The sequence below is a fragment of the Arachis duranensis genome, chromosome 9, assembly GCF_000817695.3.
Source record: "Arachis duranensis cultivar V14167 chromosome 9, aradu.V14167.gnm2.J7QH, whole genome shotgun sequence".
Lineage (NCBI taxonomy): Eukaryota > Viridiplantae > Streptophyta > Magnoliopsida > Fabales > Fabaceae > Arachis > Arachis duranensis.
In genome coordinates, this window is record NC_029780.3 from 77,748,045 (window position 1) to 77,763,699 (window position 15,655).

A 15,655-nucleotide genomic window follows, 5' to 3' on the forward strand; every position below is an offset into this window, starting at 1 on the left:
TAATTCCAATCGATGCCTTGATGTGTTTGTTAAGTGATTTCATATTCATAAGGCAAGTATTAGATGGAAGAGGTGAAGAGAAAAGCATGCAAAGTGGAGAATTCATGAAGAAATGAGCATTTGCTGAATTGATGGCCACGCGCACGCGTCATCCATGCATACGCGTGAGAAAAACATTCATGGCCACGCGCATGCATCACCCATGCGTACCCGTGAGGAGGGAATTTGCCAGCGCCGCGCACGCATGACGCTGATCACGTGACCTCATTAAAGTGAATTTGATGGGGGCAATTTCTGACCTTTCTAAGCCCAAATCCAACTCATTTCTGAGGCTATTTCATGCAGAATTCAAGATGGGGCAAGGGGGAGCAATTAGATTAGCTTAGGATCATGTAGGTTAGTTTTCTAGAGAGAGAAGCTCCCTCTTCTCTCTTGAATTAGGGTTCTTAAGTTAATTTTCCTCTTAGATTTAGGTTTAATCACTACAAGAAAAAAGGCCTGTCGGCACCCTTTTTTCTTGCCACGCTTTTAAAGCGTGCTCAAAAGTGGTCTATGGGCACGCTTTTACGAGGGTGGCCACTGATTTGTGATTTGGCACGCTTTTTTTGCCACGCTTTCAAAGAAATCGGCACGCTTTTACGAGAGTTGCTACTAATTTGTGATTTGGCCACGCTTTTTTGCCACACTTTAAAAGCGTACCGATAGAAAGAAATCGACACGCTTTAAAGCGTGGCTAATTTGTCTTCTAGCAGTTACATTTTTAAAGCGTGAGTTTATTTAAGCACCTTACAAAAACGTATCGATAGAATCCCCCCACCCCCAAAATTTAATTTCCCTCCCTTTTTTTCCACACACAACTTTTTTTCTAAGTTAACTTTTAACCTATAGAAGCCCAAACAAGCCCTACTTCACTTTTATTTCCAAATTCACTTCTAACCTAGAAGATAACCTACAAGTCGTCGCACCCAGCAAGCCTTCGCATCACTGCCGATCACCAAGACCGTCGCACCACCCAGCTCGCCGTCGTGTTCATCTAACCCTCACACCCAGCCCTTCATCTAACCCTCACACCCAGCCCTCTCTCTGTCGCACCCAACCCTCGTACCATCAAACGGTCTCTCGCACCCACCAGCTGTTTCTCAACGGTCATTCGCACCCAATCCTCGCACCATCAACGCAACCCTCATTGGATTCAGAACCCTCCAGCGGTGCTGCTCCGTCAACGCACCCTCAGTGGTCTCTGTCTAGGCGTGCCCTACTACTCCCTCAGTGGTCTCTATCTCGCAAACCCTCGTTGGATTCGAAACCCTCAATCGTTGTTGTCTCTCCCTAAATCGGCACCATAAACACTAGTAAGTCTTTCTTCCCTCTGATTCTCTGTTTCTCTGTTCCTCTATTTCTTCTCTATTCTGGACTAATTAACAGAAAGAAAACATTGAAGAAATAAATAATTTTTTATTAGTTTTATCTACTTGATTGTCTCTGCTCTCTATTTGCTCTATTTTATTGTGTTGTATTTTTTTTTTCTGTGAAAAGTAAATAAATAAACACAGAAAAGATTCAAACTGGTCCACATTTTGAAGGGGGATTAAAATGATGGATCCCAACATGCTCTTAAAAGAAGAATCAATGGACTTTGCATTTATCTTTGTTCACATTAAAGTGAAAGAGAGTGATATATATAACTGATAAGGCTATAGGCTTAGAGCACTGTGCTTTTATTCTTATGATGAAATTGTAACTAAGCGTCACTCCTTTGCATTTAGTATGTCAATCTGGTGACAGTGAAGAAAACATCACAGTTTTATTTGACTTGCTTGTAACCTGTCCAGATTCTATTGAAGATGTTAATGTGAGAAATGAGACTGCTGGCTGCCCAGCATTAACGGAGGCTGCCCAGCATTGACGTATGTAAGATTGTTTATTTGTCTTTTTTCTGTTTTCTTAATTTATAGAATGCCAATTAATTTTTGTCAAAAAGATGCTGTACTGTTATCTTCATTGTGGAATCAGCCCAAGTATTAATGGCTAATCTTGGTTTCAATGTTTTGTAGTGCTGGTTATTCAATAATGTAGGGATAGGAACATGTATGGATCAGATTTCTTTTGTTTTGAGTTTTGACACTTAGTTTACCTTTGCTGAAAGTTTTTTTTCTGGTATCAAGATGAGTGTGATTATTAGTTCAACTTGCGTGAGATATTTTGATTTGGCAATGGCAGAAAATGAAAAGGGCTAAAACATGGGATTATCTCATTTGGTGCTTTTTCATCATTCATAGATATTGAAATGAGAATAATTTAATTACAAGTATTCCTATTTTACTATTGGATTTGTGTCCTTGATTCATGTTACTAAATGGTTTTTTTAACAAAACTAGTGTTATATATACCAAGCTGAAAGTGTTAAATAATTTTAATTAAACTAGTGTCCTTGATTCACTGTTACTGCCCACTATGTGTTTGATTAAATGTGTGTGAGCAATGCAGTGCAGATTTGATGTTAACTATTTTGAGGAGCATCTCAATGCAATGCTGCTATTATGTGTGCTTCAATGGAATTTGATGTTAACTATTTTGAGTTCGAGTCTGTGTTTACTATTTGTGTTATTTCTTATTGCTATTATGCTGCTATTATGTGTGTTAGATTGATTATTATTGATGGTGTGTTTGTGTTAATTTCATAATTTGGCGAGAAGCCAACCTGTCTAGCAGGAGTTGCAAGAGTGCTGAAACGAATGCACTCAACATGAAGGCCACCATTATGATTTCTTTTTGAGTTGTGACACTGACATTCAATACTATCATAGAAAACACCAAGCAGAGATCCAAACAAAGTGAGTAACTAGCAATAACGTGCTCCAAGCTTAGCCTTTAGTTCTGTGCATGTCAAAACACAAATGGGTTGTCAAATCCATTTTCTGAGTATTAAATTCTGGTATCCAAAACTTTATGGCGGTTAGTCTTAATCTTAGTTATTCACATTTTGATCATATCTTATAATAATTTTCGCAGCTGAGGCATTTCTTCTGGGTTTCCAGCACTAAATTAAAATGACCAATGCTGTTTTTTATATTCTCAATTATTATATGATAAATTCTTAACAGAAATTCCCTGTTATATTCTCAATTATTATATGTAATCACCGCAATTGATTTACTAGGTCTGTAATGATCTCGTCTGAACTTGAGTATTATTGGATATCATTATCTTTCTTGTTGCTGTTAGCCTGTAACTGTGTCATTACTACTCTTTTCCTTTTTCTTTTTTCTTTTTTGTTTTTAAATTATTATTTTTACCTAAAATTGTTGCTTATAATGGGTTTTCAAAAATCTTTAGAAAGTAAAATTGGGGGAATTTGCATTTATTCTGCCCTGCAGAGGTCAGTAACTCTTCATAACTTAATTGTTATCAGATCTCATTATCCTTCTTGTTGCTGCAGCTGTGTTATTAGAACTCCTTTTTTATCTTTTACTTTTTATTTCTTATCTTATCTAAAATTGTTGGTTATAATGGCTTTCCAAAAGGATTTTATTTAACCCAACCCTCGCAGCATCAACATTGCCTTGGGACTCTCTACCACCCACGCCTCTCCCTCTCCAGCAGCACCACGATGCGTTGATTCCTCTGCCGGAGGTTCTGGTGGCGGTGGCACAACCCCCTCATCGGAGCCTCTGGCCAAGAAGCACAGAGGGAGGCCTCCTGGCTCCGGCAAGAAGCAGATGGATGCGCTTGGTACTATTATTTGTTTGAAGTAATTTTCTTTTTAATGTCATTGGTCTGTTGGTTATCGATTAATGGCTTTCTTTATTGGAATGTGCAGGAGCTGGTGGCATTGGTTTTACTCCGCACGTGATCTTGGTGGAGTCTGGTGAGGTATGCAGTAGGATCACTGAGACATAGATGAAGCTAATATACATAGTCTACAAATCACTGATATTAACTAATTATCTCTCTTCTTAGTTGCATTTTTTTGGGTTTTGATTTTGAGCAAGTAACTATTTGGTTCAATGGTGGATGCTTGAAATAGAAGCAGAGTTAATACTTGAAATAAAAGGTGTTTTCATTTCTTATTTTGAATTTTTCCTTCACATAATACTGAAAATGAAACAAGTTTGTTAGAATAATTTGATTCACATCACATTCATGTTTACCCCTTAAAATTTATTTTCAGATTCACTGTTTGGACTTATGGCGGTTTGTTTTTTGAGAAGGAACTAGGTTTCTCAGAATCTTCCATTCCATATGGCTTTAAATTTATATAAAGATTTAAAGATGTCATTATTTGACATTGTTGGCTGATTACATTATTATGCATATAGGTTTAATTATTCTCTTCACTTGATGTTTTCATTACAGGGCCGATTTGAGATTATATTTGCTGGATTTTGGAATCAAAGAGTTTGTTTCTGACTTGGTGAGTTTTACTTTTCTTGATATCAGTGTTAAATTGGACGTTTTTACAAACAATTATAGTAATAAAAGTTTTAACCATAAATTATTTGATCCACATAAAAATTGAAGGGTTAAATTATTTTCTAATTTCAACAAAAATTATATCTTTTTTTGTCTGCTGTCCACGGTTCTTGTTTCAACAATGTTACTAACTATTTCAACAAAAGTGATGAATCAACTATTTAGTTTCTATGTTTTGGTTCACATATTTTTTCTGTTTCTAACTTTTTAGGGAATCAAACGCAGTAGGTGACCAGAAAAAGGGGCTAATAAGGTGAATTTCCTTCTCAATCAGTGGCCTGCTTATTTTGACCCCAAAAGATACTTTGATCTTATATAATATATAGTTTTAGCCTTTTCGGTCCAAATACAAAAAGAAACTAACAATCTTTTTCTTTTTTTTTCCCCTCTCAATTGTGCTTTTTACTGCTTTGTAGAAACATCATTGCTACTGATTAATTTTTCAAATCATTGCATTGCTCTCTGCATTGAAAAACAAGTGTGAAGAATCTTTACTTTACACAAGCTTCCATCTAAGTGTTGGTGTTTCCTTTTCCATCTTTTGAAGCCAGAAAATGAGCATGAAGCTGAGCCTCTTCATATTTGCTTTCATGATCATTGGAGCAATGTTCTTTGGTGCTGAGGCTGAACCATTGGAAGATGAACAAGCTTTGCTTGATTTCTTTCACAAAATTGATCACTCAAAGCATCTCAATTGGGGTTACAAGACTTCTCTATGCAAGAAGCTGGACAGGAGTAAAATTGGTCACTGGTTCAATTCCTCATGTCATCTTCTTACAGTGGATATGGCACCTCCAACTTGCAACAAGTAAACAACTAAACTATTCCTGATTTTACCATTCCTGTGACTGTTGCTCTAGAATATTACATTACAATTTGCAATTCAGTGTAGTACCATTAACGTTTAGCTCAAGGAATTATCTTTTGTAGGTAAAAAAGTTCACAAATGTTCGAGAAACAATTATGTATGATCTAAGGGAAGAAGTTTAAGAGGGCTAGAGGAAGGAGGAACAACAAAGGAAATAGAATTTAAGTTGTATTGTTTCTGTATTTTTTTCAGTTTAGTTTTGGAATTCGAACTCGAGATTTATTTTGTATTTGAGTATTAGTTTTTTAATGTATAAAACAATTATCGCAAAAATTATATGTCACTAATTGTTTGATTTATCTTGTACTAAAACTTGCATACTATATTTGTAGGTTTGGTAAAAAAAAAGGATTGAAAATTTAACTTTGCAGTGGTTAAGGTAAAAATAAGAAAGTTTTTTTTTTGTTAATTTTACAAGGCTAAAAGCGTGGCCGTATCACTGGTTATCGCCATGCTTTAAATAGTGTAGTCATATCTTTTCCTATCGGTACGCTTTTAAAGAGTACCTCAAACAAATATTCTGGGACGTTTTAAAAGCGTGGTGATATGTGCACTTTTCGCTACGCTTTTTAAGCGTACTTATAGGTTAAGACCTATGGCCACGCTTTTTAAGCGTGGCAAGAGATGAAAGCGTGCCAACAAAAAAAGCGTGCCGATAGAGCAACCGGCACGCTCACAGATGTGACACTTTCAAAAGCGTGCCGATAGTTCAAAAAGCGTGGCAACAAGCTATCGGCACGCTTTTTTGCACTTTTCAGCACGCTTTTAAAGCGTGGCAGAAAGCTTATTTTCTTGTAGTGAATTTCTTCTTCTCATCTAGTTTTCTTTATAATTTCTTGTTCTTACATCTTTGTTCTTCTTGGTTTTCTTGTTAATTTCCCTTTTATGTCTCTTTTTATGTTGATGAACTCTTGTTGGATTTGGATTTCTTTTTAATGCAATTTAATGTTTCATGTTCCTTATTGTTTAATTGAGTTGTTATTCTTACTTTTCTTGCATTGGGTAGTTGTAGATTTATTATTTTTGCAATTTTATGATGCTTTCCTTTTATGCCTTCCAAGTGATTGACAAAATGCTTGGTTGGATGTTAGAATAGTTCTTGAGCATTTTTGGCTTGAAAAGAGAAATTAGGCAATCTTGAGTCATTAATACCCAATTTAGATTGGTGATCTATAGTTGTTAGTTAATATTGCTTCCATTGACGCTAATCTCTTGCTAATTCAATTAGTAAGTTGATTATGACTTATGGATTGAGATTAACTAGTCTTATTTGACTTTCTCTCATGTGAAGATAACATTGTACCTTCTCCCTATGTTGGAGATGATTTAATAGGATTAGCTCTTGATAAGTATTGCATTATGATTAATGACTAGGATAGAAAGCCTATATTCTCAATCATTGCCGTGAATGTCTCTATTTATTAATTGCTTTCCTTAGTTGTTTGCTTTATATTTGTTGCCCTTTTTAATTTCTTGTTTTATCAACCCAACCCCCCTTGTATCTCATAACTAATAATTGAGCACTCGATTGCAATTCCTAGGGAGAACGACCCGGGACTAATACTCTCGGTTATCTTTGTTGGGTTGGACTTGTGACAACCAAAATTAAACTTTGATTGAGCATTACTTGTCGGTTGGGAACTATACTTGCAACGAAGTTATTTCTCTTTTACCGAGAAGAAATTCTTAACCGACGATAATCCTCATTCACAAACCCAACAAGACAAATGGCCCACTAATGAAGTGGCCCTTTACAATAAAGCCTGACCTCTTAAAGAGGTCAGACATCAACAAAGAGGACCAGCTCTACTTGATCTAATAAATAACTGGCTCCGGATATTTCTCCGCTACGTCTAGAAGGGAGATCTTAACAGACTCACAAGATAAAAGGAATAGTTATCGACCAGAAAAGATAGAACTACTCCAACAAAGGTGGTTATTAACAACCCTACTATAAATACACTGGAACTTCAAGTATAACTCATCACGTTCTACTCTACTAAAAACCTGCTTAAAATCCTTGCTAACTTAAGCATCGGAGTCTCTTGCAGGTACCATCCTTTACCTCCTCACAAGAAATTCGGACAGGCAGCACTTCAGCACCAAAAAGGTCGGATACTGCCATATGAAGAGATCTGAACCTCACATTCAGGTCTAAATCAACATTTTAGATAATTCTCGAAACATGACAAATTCTACAATAATTAATTATTAAATATTAATAAATATAATGATTTGAAGTCGATACTTATTAAAAATAAAAAAACAAAAAGAGAGAGAAAAATATATTATTTTCAGATCATGTCATATCAACATATTTGATGTAAGAATATAAACTATTATAGAATAATATAATAATAATAATAATAATGACTGGACTAAACCTAACTAAAAATAATAGAATAATATAGATAGTAGAATGAAAATTGGACTACGATGACATTGAATAATAACAAAAGTTTCCTTCTTTGGAATTTCTTTATTTTTTTTCCTTATCAATAATCTTCTTCGTCCTTATTTCATAATAAACCTCACCGTTATTCTTAAATGCAATCATAATGCCATTACTTCATCAAATTAGTTACAATCAAACCTGTATTCACAATAATCACAATCCAATTCATTAAATTTAAGTTTTATTTAAAAATTTGTTATTAATCAATAAATTATTGTATCAGTTATGCTACATGATGAACAGATATTTTATACGCTTTTTGACATCATTTTCATATAATTTTTAGTAGTTTTTGTTTAGTTTTTATTATATTTTTATAGCTTTTAGTGTTAAATTCACATTTTTGGATTTTACTATGAGTTTTTTGTGTTTTTGTACAATTTTAGAAATTTTTTTGCAGAAATTGAGGAGTTAGAGCAAAAGTCTGATTCAGAGACAGAAAAAACACTGCAGATGTTGTCTAGATCTGACCTCCTTGCATTTGGAAGAGCTTTTCTGGAGCTAAATAAGTCCAAATGGAGAGCTCTTAACGGCTATGGAAAGCTGACTTTCATAGCTTTCTAGCAATATATAATAGTCTATACTTTGCTTCGGATTAGAAGGCCTAAAACTGACGTCCAACGCCAGCTTCCTTCCCCCTTCCAGGCGTCAAGCGCCCAAAGTGTAGAGACCATCGTCCAAACGCCCAGAGAGGACCCCGTAGCTAGCGTTCCACGCCCAAGGAACCTCATAGCATGTGGATCTCATCAAAGCTCAGCCCAAACACTCACTAAATGGGTCCCAGAAGTGTATTTTAGCACTAAATAGACTGTTTTATCCCTTACTAGTCATTTGTTTAGTATTTAAGGGAATATATTTATGTAATTCAGACCTTCTTCGAACCTTTTGACCATCATTTACTTTTTGTATTGTATTTTTACTTTCAGTATGAGTTTCTAAACCTCCTAGGTTGAGAGGAGGAGCCCTGCTGAGTCCTATAAATTAATAAAAGTATTACTGTTTCTTCTTCGATCCGTGTTTGATTAATTCTAAGATGTATATTTGCACTTCAACGTGGTGGATAGGATGATTAGTGACAATCAGCTTTGTTTATTACATTAAGACGAACGTGCCTAACAAACACTCGCATCTACTTGGGTTTGTGTGAATACTTTAGTGGAAAGCACGCACCACCAGCTTGAATCATACATCTCTCAGATGGCTGATCCACAACTTCGTTGGAAAATTCTCGGGACACCAGTTCAGCCAATTTTGGGGAGATTAAGGTCTCTGTGCTAGAGGCTAGAACCCAATGATGCAGCATTCTCTGATTCGAAATATCCGACCTTGTCTGTGGCATTTTGAGTAGGATCATTAAGGAGAATGCACTGTACACGCTTCACCCTCAAGCAGAGATGGATCCACACTAACCTTGGGGTTCAGATCCGGAGGAGTATTGATGACCTCTCAATAAAGGCACCAATCACTTACAGCTTGCCATTGAAAAGATCACACACACAAGCAAAGAGAACAATAATACCGGAGTTATTTCAGAAAGACAAAGAAACTCCAATCCTTTACCTTATCCCTATCACTGATTTCCATTTAATTTATAGAGTGTCTTTATTAGTTGTATGTCTTTGATGACTTGCATCATCTACCCTTCTTTCTTGCATAAAGAATAAAATAAAGGAGCATAAATCTCATTTGATCAGTACAATTCATGCATTATTTGATGAATATTATGGTACACTACTTTGAGATGAGTTGTGCTAATTTTCAGGTGAAAAAGGACATCAAAAATGGGAAGAAGACAAACAAGAAGCTGGGCGTGTGAAACTGGCATGCCACTTGAGAGAAAACGCCACAAAAATGCACTGGCGTAGCACGCCAGGAGCTAAGCGTGGCACGCCAGTACTAAAATCCAGAAGGGAGATCCAAGCATGCAGGTGGGCATGGCACGCCAGGGACTGGGCGTGGCACGCTAGCATAAAATTTCAGAGAGCAAAATGGAGAACACAAAAGGGGCGAGGCACGCCTGGCCCATCAACTACTATGGGCGTGCCACTTGGTGTCGAAGGCGTGGCACGCCAGCTCCAAAAAGTCACTTTGGCGTGCCACTTGAAGACCCAGGCGTGGCACGCCAAGCTTGAAGAGTGCACAAATACATGGGCGTGCCACTTGAGCAGCACGGCGTGGCACGCTGGTACAATGATCCAGAGAAGGGGCTGAAGGCAATTGAAGACTGGGCGTGCCACTTGAAATCGAAGGCGTGGCATGCCAATACCTCAACCTCACTTCGGTGTGCCACTTGAGCAACTAGGCATGGCACGCCAATACCTCAACCTCACTTCGGCGTGCCACTTGAGAAACCAGGCGTGGCACGCCAATACACAAGACAAGATCATGGGTGTGGCACGCCAACCTTTGGGCGTGAGACGCTGGTATAAATTTCCAGAGAAGATGGAAGAAGCAAATTACATGGGGTGTGCCACTTGGTATCGAAGGCGTGGCACGCCATTCACTATTCTTCACTAAGGCTTGCCACTTGAGCAACCAGGCGTGGCACGCCAGTGTCATTCAAAGGCCAAAGAAGCATTGGAGTGTGCCACTTGAGTTCGTGGCATGGCACGCTAAGCAGAAGAACCATTCACTCACGAAGGGCATGGCACGCCAGACCCTAGGCGTGCCACGGTAGTGCAACTTTCTAGAAGAGCTAGCCAATAACACAACAAGGGCGTGGCACGCCAGACCCTGGGCATGCCACGCTAGTTCAAGTTTCCAGAGGCAAAGGAAAGTGGAGAAAAGCAAAGGGCGTGCCACTTGAGCTCGAAGGCGTGAGACGCCAACACAAGAATTCCATTATGGCGTGCCACTTGAGTTCGAAGGCGTGGCACGCCAAGGTTGACTAAGGGACGAGCGTGCCACTTGAAGGATTGAGCGTGGCACGCAAAGCTATTTGGAGGGCACGTGACACGCCGATGATGCGCCAGCGACACCAGCTAAGAAGTCACGCTTATTGAGAGTTTTCTTTCCCTCCAAAAATATAATTTTCCCTTTTTCACTTTTGTAATTCTTTTATTTTCACTAGGAGGATTATAAATACCCCCAAGGAGTACTGAAGAGGGGTCAAGCAGTTATTTCTAGATCCACTTTTACATTCCACTTTTGAGTACTTTTCAAGCTATGACTAGCTAACTTCCCTCTCATTGAGAGAGGAAGCTCTGTTGTACTTGATGGATTGATAATAGTGAAATTCTTCTTCTCTTCATCTTCTCTTTGATTTGCTAGGAGGAATTTCGGTCTTAATGCTTAATGTTCAGTTATCTTGGGAAAGAGATTGAACGCAATTGGGTTTCATGGGAACCTTGGGAAAGAAAACACGAAACCATGCTTGAAATCCCTTCTCACACTTGAGTAGAATCTGGGTTTTGGTGATGGGATACGTGACATATAATCCCCCCTATACCTGGCTCTACAAGGGTGTGTGGTATAATCAGAGACCAAGCATATCTCTCTTCATGAGCAGTTAGACCAAGGAATTGGCTATTGATCAAGATCTGAGAGATTGAGTCACCAAGGGATTGAGCTCAATCAATCATGATTGCCAAGAGGTCCGTGAGTTGGATAATTGAAGATGATCTAAGCTAGATTTGATCCAAAGAGACAACATCTCCCAATCTCAATGAATTCCCCCATTCTTATCTATCCATTTCTTTACTGCTTAATTTTACATTCAACAATTTCCCATTCCCATTTACATTCAAGTCATTTATGATTCAACACTTTACATTCAGCAATTTCCATTTCTGCACTTTATTGCTTTTCTTTACATTCTAGTCATTTACATTACGTCATTTACAATTCTACACTTCACAATCTTATTGATCCGCTTAACTAATTCATCAATCAATTAAAACTGCTTGGATTTGCCAATCTCTGTGGATACGACCCCACTCTACTGTGGGTTATTACTTAGCGATAATTTTGGTGCGCTTACCAAAAGAACTAATTCACTAAATTTTTGAAAAGGGTAGTGAATTTTGGTCATCAAGTTTTATGGCGTCGTTGCCAGGGATTGGCTTAAATTTAACAGTGATTAAATTGATTGGAGAGCTAGATTAAGCAATTTAATTTCCCTGTTATTTTAATTTTCTTTTATTTAGCATTTTTTTCTCTTATTTTAAGCTCAATTTCCTTCTTCTTTGATTATCCATATTTCCACTCTTCTAAGTGTTTGATCAATTGCACCACTCACACTAACAACCACTTTAACACAAGTAATTCATTCATCCACTTTCTTTCTTGCTTTTTGCCTTGATTGGTTGTATGACAGGTAGGAGAAGTGGAGCTTCAACTTCCTTTGATTCTGAACCTGAGAGGACCCTCTTTAGATTAAGGAGGGAAGCAAAAGGGAAGAGAGTCGTTGGTGTTGAGGAAGAGGAAGAGTATTTTGAAACAAACATGGAGGAAAATATGGAGAATCACCATGAGGAAGAAGTTCATAACCATGCCAGAGGAGGCCCAGTCAATCATGATGGGCAAGAAAGGAGAGTCTTAGGCTCCTACATCAACCCAAACCCAGGGTGGCAGCAGCATCCTAAAGCCAACAATTCATGCCAATAACTTTGAGCTGAAGCCTTAGTTCATCACACTTGTTCAGAATAATTGCTCATATGGAGAAAGTGCCCAAAAAGATCCTAATCAACATCTCAACACATTCTTGAGGATATGTGATACAGTAAAGTCCAACGGGGTACACCCTGACATCTACAAACTACTCTTGTTTCCTTTCTCACTCAGAGATAAGGCAGCAAAGTGGTTGGAATCATTTCCCAAGGATAGCCTAACTACATGGGACGAGGTCGTGAACAGATTTCTTGCAAGATTTTACCCTCCACAAAGAATTAATAGGCTGAGAGCTGAGGTGCAAACTTTCAGACAACAAGATGGAGAAACACTCTATGAAGCCTGGGAGAGATTCAAAGATCTGACAAGAAGATGCCCACCGGAAATGTTTCAATGAGTGGGTACAACTACATATTTTTTATGAAGGACTATCCTATGAAGCAAAGAAGGCAGTTGATCATTCTTCAGAAGGCTCACTCATGAAAAAGAAAACCATTGAAGAGGCCATAGATGTCATTGAAACTGTAGCTGAAAATGAGTATTTCTATGCCTCAGAAAGGACACAGAAGAAGTGAGTGCTAGAACTCAACTTCGTAGATGCCTTGTTAGCTCAGAACAAAGCAATTGTAGCACAAATAGCAACATTGACCAAGAGGATGGAGGCCAACCAAGCCACAGTCATTCAAGACCAAACTCCTCAACAAGAAGAAAATGCATCAGAATATGAAGGTGACTGGGAATAAGCTAATTATGTGCACATTTCATCCAGAACACCATATGACCCACACTCTAAGACATACAACCCAGGTTGGAAGAACCACCCAAACTTCGGGTGGGAAAATCAACAAAACCACAACTAGGACCACAACAAGCCTTATCTATCAAATCAGCATCCCAACCACAACCCCAACCATCAAACAGGGAACCATAGACCCTACCATAACTCACAAAACACATCATACCATAACAACCAACCCATACACAACAACCTCAATCAACATGCACCACCCTCTACTATGCAACCATGCGAAATCAAGAGCAACTTTGAGAGGATGGAGGCTGCAATAGCACAACTATCATCCCAGATTTCAGGGGCAGTCTCCTCCCTCATGGACAGATAAGCACAAACTGATAGAAGGATAGATGCTAATCAAGAGGAATACAAGTCAAATCTAAAAAATCAAGGTGCAGCAATCTCAAAGTTGGAAGCACAAGTGGGCATCCTGTCCAAGCAAATCCCACTTTCCACACACACATTTCTTAGCGATACCATGGCTAATCCAAGAGTGGAATGCAAAGCCATAACTCTAAGAAGTGGGAAGATTGTAGAGGAAGGAACCTCAAGCAAAGATAATCATGAAGATGTTGCATCAAAACATGGGAACGAGGATGAAAGGGAGACCCCAGCTTCACCTCCACCCAAACCAGTCTTGAAGCCTTATGTGCCAAAGGCACCATACCCACAAAGACTGAGAAAAGATGGGAAGGATGGCCAGTTCTCTAAGTTCATAGAGATCTTCAAGATGCTCCAAATCAACATACTATTTGCTGAGGCATTAGAATATATGCCACTTTATGCCAAGTTCTTAAAGAAGCTTATAACAAAAAAAAGGAACTGGGAGGCAAAAGAAACCATAGTATTGACTGAGGAATGCAACGCTATCATATAGAAGAAGTTGCCTCAAAAGCTGAAAGGCCCGGGGAGTTTTCAAATCCCCTGCATCACAGGGGACATTACTATTAAGAAAGCTTTGTGTGATTTGGGAGCTAGCATAAACCTTATATCCCTAACCATGATGAGAAAGATGAAGATTGAGGAAGCCAAGCCAACAAGAATGGCACTCCAATTGGCTGACTGAACATTTAAGTTTCCACATGGGGTGGTGGAAGACTTGTTAGTGAAAGTAGGAGAATTTATTTTCCCTGCTGATTTCGTTGTGCTGGACATGGAAGAAGAGGTCAACACGTCAATTATTCTAGGAAGACCATTTCTAGCTACTGCTGGAGCCATCATTGATGTGCAGAAAGGAGAACTAGTCTTGAGATTGCATGAAGAGAAAATGGTCTTCAACGTTTTCAAAGCAATGAGTTACCCCAAGGAACCCATAGGAGAATGTATGTTGGTAGACACCATGGAACAGACAGTTCAAGAAGTTATGGAAGAAGAACAATGTGGAGAAAGCATTGAGTTGGAACAAGCACCAGATGGGGAACTACCACAAGCAACCATGAGGAACTCAATCATGCCAACTACCACAGACAACAAGGATGTAGAGTCAACAAAACTAGAGCTGAAATCCTTACCATCCAGCTTGAAATATGCATATCTGGGTGCCAACAATACTCATTTAGTGATCATAAATGCAAGTTTGAGTAAGGAGTAAGAAGAGGAACTTATCTAAGTGCTGAGACAACACAAGGATGCCATAGGCTGGACACTTTCAGATTTAAAGGGGATCAGTCCTTCAATGTGCATGCACAAAATCTTACTTAAAGAGGATGCCAAACCCTCAAGATAGCAACAAAGGAGGCTGAACCCAACTATGAATGAAGTGGTTCAGAAAGAAGTGCTGAAATTGTGGCAAGTAGGGGTGATCTACCCCATCTCAGACAGCTCTTGGGTAAGCCCGGTGTAAGTAGTCCCTAAGAAGGGAGGGATCACTGCTGTGGCAAATGAGAAGAATGAATTGATACCCACAAGAACAGTGACCGGATGGCGTATGTGCATTGACCACCGGAGACTTAATGAAGCCACCCGAAAGGATCACTTTTCCCTGCCCTTCATGGACCAAATGCTTGAAAGATTGGCAGGACATGAGTACTACTATTTTTTAGACGGATATTCGGGCTACAACCAGATTGTTGTAGACCCCAAGGATCAGGAAAAAACTTCATTTACTTGTCCATTTGGCGTTTTTGCTTATAGAAGAATGCCCTTTAGATTGTGCAATGCACCTGCCACATTCCAAAGTGCATGCTCTCCATTTTTTCAGATATGATTGAGAAGTTCATAGAAGTATTTATGGACAATTTCTCTGTGTTTGGGGACTCATATTCTAATTGCCTATACCATCTTTCTCTTATGCTAAAAAGGTGTCAAGAAACCAACCTAGTTTTGAACTGGGAGAAGTGCCATTTTATGGTAACTGAAAGGGTGGTTCTTGGTCACAAGATTTCAAAAGATGGCATAGAAGTAGACAGAGCAAAAGTGGAAGTAATTGAAAAATTACCTCCACCTTGTAATGTCAAAG

The 15,655-nt window shown here is 38.6% G+C and overlaps 1 long non-coding RNA gene across 11 annotated transcripts; it reads left to right on the plus strand.

Moving 5' to 3' along the window:
• Positions 1-880: 880 nt before the first annotated feature.
• On the plus strand, positions 881-5,614 carry LOC107465984 (uncharacterized). 11 transcript variants are annotated; one of them, XR_002368322.2, is made up of 10 exons: positions 897-1,352; positions 1,833-1,907; positions 2,697-2,834; positions 3,337-3,379; positions 3,525-3,732; positions 3,821-3,873; positions 4,357-4,414; positions 4,685-4,726; positions 5,021-5,281; positions 5,404-5,614. It is a non-coding gene; the product is annotated as an uncharacterized LOC107465984 (long non-coding RNA). The 11 variants fall into 11 exon arrangements; XR_002368323.2 differs by having other exon boundaries at positions 899-1,352; positions 3,551-3,732; XR_008002453.1 differs by having other exon boundaries at positions 883-1,352; positions 2,697-3,379.
• Positions 5,615-15,655: the final 10,041 nt, after the last annotated feature.